Source organism: Notamacropus eugenii, chromosome Y, assembly GCF_028372415.1.
Source record: "Notamacropus eugenii isolate mMacEug1 chromosome Y, mMacEug1.pri_v2, whole genome shotgun sequence".
Lineage (NCBI taxonomy): Eukaryota > Metazoa > Chordata > Mammalia > Diprotodontia > Macropodidae > Notamacropus > Notamacropus eugenii.
Genome location: NC_092880.1, coordinates 5,580,377 through 5,588,754, shown reverse-complemented (window position 1 = coordinate 5,588,754; position 8,378 = coordinate 5,580,377). Strand labels below are relative to the sequence as shown.

Here is an 8,378-nt window from a genome sequence, read left to right as displayed (position 1 = left end):
ACATAATTCAAATACATGTACTACTAAAGTCATAATTTGGAAAGGCTGAAAATAAGTGTAATGGGTCTAGAGTTTATTTGGATTCCTATGTGAAAGACGTCAGTTTGACTTGGTATTAAATATTCACCTGGAAATAGTGGTTGTGATGCCAAATTTTCAGAGGTATTAAAATTGTGAACATATGTATTTATATATGCTACTAAGTTACATGTCTTATTTGCAAATCTATAGAAATAATTACAAATGTTTGGCCATATTTTTTTTCATCTGCTTCATGGTGCCACGTGCTAACTCCTGGCATCAGCCGCTTATTTCTAAGTGTTGAACTACCAGGAGGGAACATATTTTATTTGCCTTAGTCCACCATAGGATTTAGCTACTTCTTGCTATTTCTTTAATGTTTGTGTTGCCATAGTGCCCTTGCCCTGAGGAGCTCCAGGTGCTTTGCAAAATTAGTCAGTAGTACTCATCCTGCAAAACAAAGAGTGCAAGGAAAGTAAGAATGTGTCCCCAGAGCAAGGCTTCTTAGTATCTTTTGTGCCATGGACCCCTTTGGCAGTTTGGCAAAGCCTATGAACCCCTTTCCAGAATAATGTTTTAAAATGAATAAAATTAAGTATATAGGATTGCAAGGAAACCAATTATATTAAATAAAGATATACTTTTCCCTAAAAAAAGAGGAAAATAATGAATTGCTGACCAATTGATCTGAGGTCTGAAAATTCCTTATCTGGTTTATATTTGAGGTTATAAATCATACCTTACTCTACTTCTGGGCTCAGATCCATATAACTAATATTTCTAATTATAAAAATGGCTATGGGCTTGAAGACTATACTTTGTGCAGGGGGCAAAGATGCGATTAAATAGAGGAGAAACAAAAAAGATGCCAATATAAAATTATCTAATAAATTGGAACTTCTAACACAACTGGTTGTTGCAATGATACTTAAACTTTATAGAAGTACAAATTTTTACAAGTGTCCTAGTAACTAGTTTGCGTTTTGCTTCTATATTAATATTGTTCAGGCAAATTTTCAAGCAAAATACAACCCTGATCTTCTTTCCTGGATCTCTTCATCTTGACAAGCTACATCTTTTTTCTTGTTGTAATCCTTATTTAATTATTATTACACTCATTATAGTTCATTCAAGAAGATAATCCCCTTCTAACCTTGACTTCCTGGTCTTTCTGATAAATATTAAATCATTTCAAGAGGAAAGAGAATGTAACAGGAGAAGAACAGTAGGCCATCACACCTGATTTAAATCAATATAGTTGGATCTCTGCTCCACATTATTTTACTGTAGCAGGAAAGGATCCACAGCTGCTCTTCTGACTTGGATGTCACCCAGCATTGCCAGTCTTTGTAGTTTAGCAACCAATAAGGGAAATTCAAGCCAAGGATAATCAGAAGCAGGCAGAGAATATATTCAAATGTTCCAATGAGTTTAAGGTAGGGAGGGTGTCTATGGATTTAACTAGAAAGCAATCTTAAAGACTGATTGATTTGCTGGAAACCACCCAGCTACGAAAAAGTGGTCACAACATACTTTGGGGCAAAACTAAATGGAAGCACATTCCAAAGTAACAATGGTTCAAATTTCATATTCAATTCTAAGACAAGCATCTACTCACTATACACTTTTCCAAAGGGCATGCCTTAGTTTTAAAGTACAGGAGGCATGTCCTTATTGCTCCTTCCCAAATCCTCACTCTCTATTTTAATCCCACCATTCCCTCACTACTATCCCACTGTGTACTTTGAAAGTTCACACCTTACGATAATCCTGAACTCCTCCCTTTGACTGAAAATTAGCTTACCCCAGATGGCATTGCATTCCTTATAATGTTTTATCTTAGGGAATATTCTTCTTTTACCTCCAAGGAAAACAAGAAGATTGGGACTATTTAGAGTTTTCCATTGCCACTTTCAAGCAATTTATCTCCTTTTGTCTCTTTTCACTTTAAGATGTGAATACTTACTTTTTTCCTTCCTCTCTCCTTCCTCTCATACTCAAACTCCTCCTAGTTGCTGAAATTTATCAAATTCCATAACACTTTAAGAATTTTCCCTTTATTTCTGGATTGTTGTATTTTTTTTCAACATTTCTGAAAACTGTAATGATAAAGGGGTAGCGGTTTCGTGTAATGGACAGAGCACTGGGTTTTGAATTAGGACGATCTGAGTACAAATTTATCCTCAGACACTTAATAGCTCTGTGATTCTGTGCAGGGCAACTAAGTGGATAAAACTCCAGGCCTGGAGTCAGGAGGACGTTAGTTCAAATTTTTAAAAATGTGTCTTTTGTTAACCAAGATGTTAACTTTCTTTTCAGAATTTTCTTGAACTGCTTTCATTTATTCTCCCATTTGTTTTCCTTTACAATCTATTTGACTTTTACATTGCTTTATTCTTTCTTTTTCTATTTTATGAATTTTTTCATACTTGTTTCTAACACATATTTTGCTTTCCTTTGTGGGATTTTACTTATAGCTTTTTTCATATTATTATCTTCTTCTTCATTTGTGTATTGATCTCCCCTATTACCATAATTGAATTTTCTGGTTAAGTTCTCTTTTTATTATTTGCTGATTTTTCCATTCTATTTCTTGACTTTGAACTTTATGCTAACTTTGGGATCTGTTTATCTGCAGTGGGGGTGGGGGTGGGGACATTGTCACCAGCTTAAAGCTTTTTCTCCTTGGTACTTTAGAAGATAGTTCTGGGTGGCTGTAATGTTTTGTTTTGTTTTGTTTTTTGTGCTTCCAAGGAGGTGTGAACTAGGAGGAGGTGTGGTCATTACTCTTTTGTTCTCTGTTTTGGTCCTTATCCAGAAAGGGTCACTGCTGCCTTTTAGCCTCAAGTGATATTGCTCCTCAGGGCTTCTATTCCATTTCTATCTGCCCTGGAACTGGGACCCAGAAGTGAATGTGGAAAATAAAGTTGCCAAAAGTAACTGGTCTTATGTACAGTGCAATCACAAGAGTTTCCTGTAATCTCTTTCTGACCAGTTACCCAATCCCCTTTTTGTCTTTGGACTTAGACGTTCTGAAGCTGTAGCTTTTACTGTCACAGTCCTGCCCAAGACTTGCAACCACTGTTGGTGCCTGACATACTCTAGCCTGTCCCACACCCAAAGATCAGGAAAAAACCTCCTTTTGATCCCCTAAGTTGTTGTGTGCTCAAAAAAAAAAAACCTATCACTGACTTTTTGTCAGCTAGCCTAGTGCAGAATTTGATTTGAAGCAAATTTTAAAGTTGCTTGAAGAAGGATTTGGGGAGAGCTTGGCTGTTGTGCCTCCTTAAGATCACCATTTGACTCTGGCTCCTCTATGTAGTGTTTTCAAAAGGGAAAAAAATTTTATAAACATCATCTCCTGTTACAGGTGAGGGAAACAGGGTCAGAGACCTATTGCCTTGACCAAGTACACATGGATTGTAAGTGACATAATAGAACTCACTTAGTAGTTTTAATCACCATATTTTTTTTCCTCTGAGTCCAAGTTCTCTGATCGGTAGAGAAAAATTCACACAAAAGGAGAAAAGGATAGATATTTGTTATTCCAGTTTCTGGAAGAGTTGAAAGAGTCTCCATGAATTTAGTCCTTGGCCACTGAAGTCACAAAAAATAAAACCCAGTTGAGAAGAGCTGGGAGTTAAGCAAAATTGAAAGCAAATTCCCCTGACTCAAACCCCAGGGCTCTTTCTATCCCATCATTTCATTAATAATTTTTAAGGTATTGGAATGAAATCAGGAGTACTCTTCTCTTTAGAAGCTAAAAGTGACCTGGGAGAGGAGCTATCCCCATGGACCAAAGAAGAATAAGATTAATTTTCTTTTTAAGTGACTCTGACTGCAAAAAAAACAAGCATCATTGTGGATGAAGGTTGCTATTCTTTTTTGGAGAATTTAAAGGACTGAGGTGAGTATTTTAAAGCTTAACGGAGAGGTAGTCTAAGATAGAGGGAAGAGTAATGTTGAATCGCTACTAAAGAAAAAACTGGTTCTGACTTGCCACTCTCAGATTTTCTAACTATATGATCTTGGACATTTCACTTAATTTTAGCCTCAGTTTTCTTATCCAAAAAATGAAGAAAAAAGATAACTATATTTTGTACCTCCAAGGCTTTCTTGAGATTCAAACAAGACACTATATGTAAAGCTTTTATTTTCCATACCTCAAATGGAAATATACATATCAGCTAATAGTATATGAGTATTTTATTTTCATCATTTGTGATAAAAACGAAGTGAGTGAATATGATTTCCTTCCATCTTAGCAAGGTCAATATGGAGTATTTTATCATCCCAACAGTTCATATTAATCAAGATATTTTGCTTTGGTTGTTTAGAAGTCTAATCTCGTAGCTGTCTTTGTATCCTATGATACTACTAGGACCAAGTTCAAGAAAGAGCACCCGGCACCTTCACAACAATGGCAGGCATTCCATGACCACAAAGAGAACATATGTTTTCACAGTACAGAGGGTACACTCTGGAATATATATTTTTTAAATCATTTAACAGCATGGTTAAAAAGCATTTTAAAATATTATGGGTATAATTTTCATTTTAATTGCAGCCCTACAGTATACAAATATTGTATGCAACATATTAAAGAAAAGCATTATTTCAATCATCTTTACTTTGATGAAAATGAAAATATTTTAAAGTAGATCCATGCAAAGGATTTTGAATTCATATTAAATTTCCTGTACATTTAATAAGACACATTCCCTTTTTCAAACTTAGACTGTTTTCATGTAAGAGACTGAGGAACACATTCTCTTTATGTTTGTTTCCTTAGTTTGTTTAGTTGTTTCTTTAGTTGGAGTGCTACTGATTTTCAATAACCGATTATATTAACCCTCTCAGAGTCATTTCAAGGATAATCTCTTAACCCATAGCAAGGAGCTATATTGAAATTATTCTGAATTGGGAGTGGAGCAAGAGACTCATTTGTTAGTATTGAAAGTCTCACCATTGAACTATTTAAATCATGTCTTTAAAACAATTCTGTTTACTAATACTTCACCGAATCTATCCATGATATGATCCCAAGTAGAAAAAGAAATATGAGATGATTCTTCACCTTAAGAACGTTTAGCAAAATAGGAGACAAACGTATTAAATTTTTAAAAAATAACAGTCTAAAAGTCAACATAGACTCAATGACAAATTACTGTATGCATATGCTATAAAAATTCAGAAAAGGGAGAACTTTCTCTGGACTGGAGGAATGAAAGGACCTCAAAATAAACTAGAGATTCCATGAAGCAGAGGTAAGGAGTGAAAGCATTCCATGCATAGGAGTGGGGAGGTGGGGAAGCCATGAGGGGAGAGAGAGTGAAGGTAGAATAGAAAGTAAGAAAATAATTTCCTTGAACCGTATAAATTACGTAAAAAGAGTGAAAAGATAGGATTAGGCCAAGTAATGAAAGAATTTAAATATGAAACATATTATATTTGATTCTAAAGGTAATTGGGAGACACTAAGGTATACTGAGTGGGAGAATAGCAAAGCCAGAAATATATTTTATGAAGGCATCAATGAGCACTTTTTGAGTTCGGCCATTGAACAAAATCTAAATTCATCTTAGTTAAAACGGATTGATGAAAATGTTGGGGGTTTTTTTTGGTCATGGCAGGAGATCCAAATGATCTGTCTTTTCACTCCACTCCTACAATGCATATACATTGTCTTTACTCAAAGGCAGGTACTCTTTTAAATTGACTTTATGTGTAGAACATCAAATGCAATGTCTGACATGCAGGAGGCACTTAACAAATTGTCATTAATTCATTGGTGCAATGTCAGTGCAGCATGAGATGTCCTGTAGACTGCACTAGGAAGCTATTTTTAACCCTTTGATAATTTATATTTCGTCAACATGACTTAAAGTCATAGTGGGACAGTGATTAGACCCAAAAGGCTACTTGGGAGGTAAGATTTTAAAAAAAGTTGTTAAAATTAAAATTTAGAATTAATGCCAAAGTGAAAAAGAAAATCAGAGGGGAGAGAGAGAAAGAGAGAGACAGAGACAGAGAGACAGAGACAGAGAGAGAGAAAGAGAGAGAGAGAGCTCTTAACAATTAGATACATAAAAGTGTAATGATTATCTCAGTATGTAGATAATTTCCTCAATGAAAGTCTACAAATACAATTTACAATTTATGATTGTTTGTTGAGTTGTAATGGGGACTGTTTTCCTTGTATGTATTGAATGAGATGACTGTGCTATCCCTCATGACTCTGAAATGTTGTGGTTTTGTGGTTCTATGGATAATAAAGTTAAGATGAATTTGAAATCATATAATATTCAAAGTCAAAGAGAGTTCGTTACATATCTCTAGGCCAAATCAAAATAATCATTTTATAGGAACACACAGTGGTACAGAGAGAAGTATCATTATTTGCTTAACATGGCTTTACTAATTATCTCATTGGAATAGCGAGAGAAATGGCAGAAAAAAATTTCAGCACAGTGGTGGAATTCATTCTCGTGGGATTTTCTGACCTTCCCAGTCTACAAGGGGTCCTCTTTGGGATTTTCTTAATCATCTAAACAATTATCCTGGTAGGAAATGGCCTCATCATTGTCATTACCAAAGTTACTGCTGCTCTCCAAACCCCCATGTACTTTTTCCTCTGAAATTTTTCTTTCTTGGAAATCTGCTACACATCAGTGACTATCCCAAGAATGCTGTCAGATCTTTGGACCCAGAAGAAACAGATTTCTTTACTAGCTTGTGGTGTACAACTTGCTATCCTCCTTAGTCTAGGAGAAAGTGAGTGTTTCTTCCTAGCTGTGATGGCCTACGATAGGTATGTGGCTATCTGTAAGCCACTCTACTATCATGTCATCATGAACCACAAAAAGTGTCTTGAGCTGGTTATTGGTGCCTGGATAATTGGAATTCCAATTCAGATAGCACAAACATGCTAGCTATTCTCTTTGTCTTTCTGTGGGTCTAATAAACTCAACTATGCTTTTTGTGATATTCCCCCATTACTGAAATTGGCCTGTTGGGATACCTCTTTGAATGAGCTATCAGTCTATGCTGGTGCTACAATCTTTATTACAGTTCCTTCCCTGTTGATGTTCTGGTCCTACATCAAAATCATGAAGACCATCCTGAAGCTACCATCTGCCATGGGGAGACACAAAGCCTTCTCCACTTGTTCCTCTCACCTTACAGTTGTGGGTTTATTCTATGGATCTAGTATTATTACATATTTGAGACCCAAGTCAAATCATTCACCAGGAGTAGACAAAGTACTTGCCCTTTTCTATACCATTGTAACCCCTCTCTTTAATCCCATGATATACAGCCTCAGGAACAAAAATGTCATTGCAGCAATAAAACAACTAGTACCTAAGTGGCTCACTTAAATTCATGGATTCTGTCTTCCTATGTTTTGCTCTCATAGTTCTTAAAAAATTCCATTTTTATGAACTACAACTCATCTCTCATTTCCCCAAATTTACAATGGCTGTCCTTCATATTTATAATATAATTCCTTCTCAATTTTTTTTGCTTTTAAATCCCTACTCGATTTCAAGTCTCAGCTTAAGTATAACCTTCAAAATGAAATCCTTCTTGATTCCCCCAATTGCTAGTGCCACCCATAAGTTTGCTTATATTCCATGTGTACCTATTTGTGTAAATGCTTTTTCTCCTAGGCTAAATAATAAACGTAGTTGGGACTGAGTCTACTTCACATGTATCTTTATCTATGTCACTATATATATATATATATATATATATATATATATATATATATATATATATATATATATGTGTGTGTGTGTGTGTGTGTGTGTGTGTGTGTGTGTGTGTGTATATACACACAGAAACATACATACACATATATATGTACATATATATACAGATATACACTCTATATCTATCTATCTATCTATCTATCTATCTATCTATCTATCTATCTATCTATACAAGTATCTATCAATCTATCTAATTTTTTACCTATGCCACCATCCCAAGGAAATACTTATTGAGTGATTACTTATTGATAATAATTTTTACTTACCGGACTTTAATCTTGCCAAGAAAATTATATCAATTACTTATAACACTCCTTCCCAAACTGAGGATTATGGTATCTGTGTTTTTTTATTATGCATGTATTTTCAAGGACACATTTAGAATAGTTGGTGAAAAAAGTGTAGAGACTGAAAGAGAAATGTTCTTTGTCTGGAATAGCAGATGGACCCCTACAGGTGAAATGTAAAGCATAATAAAATCAATCAGTTATTATTTCTGGAAAGAGAGTTCAATTTTTCTTTAAATTAGGGGAAGTGAAATCACTGCCTTTCTCTTAACCATGTAAACCCTGAATATGTATATAC

General features: G+C 35.0%; 1 pseudogene; it reads left to right on the top strand.

Annotated features, from left to right (window-relative positions):
• The first annotated feature begins 6,461 nt into the window (after positions 1–6,461).
• LOC140516566 (olfactory receptor 10AG1-like) lies at positions 6,462–7,400 on the top strand (annotated as a pseudogene).
• The last annotated feature ends 978 nt before the right edge of the window (positions 7,401–8,378 follow it).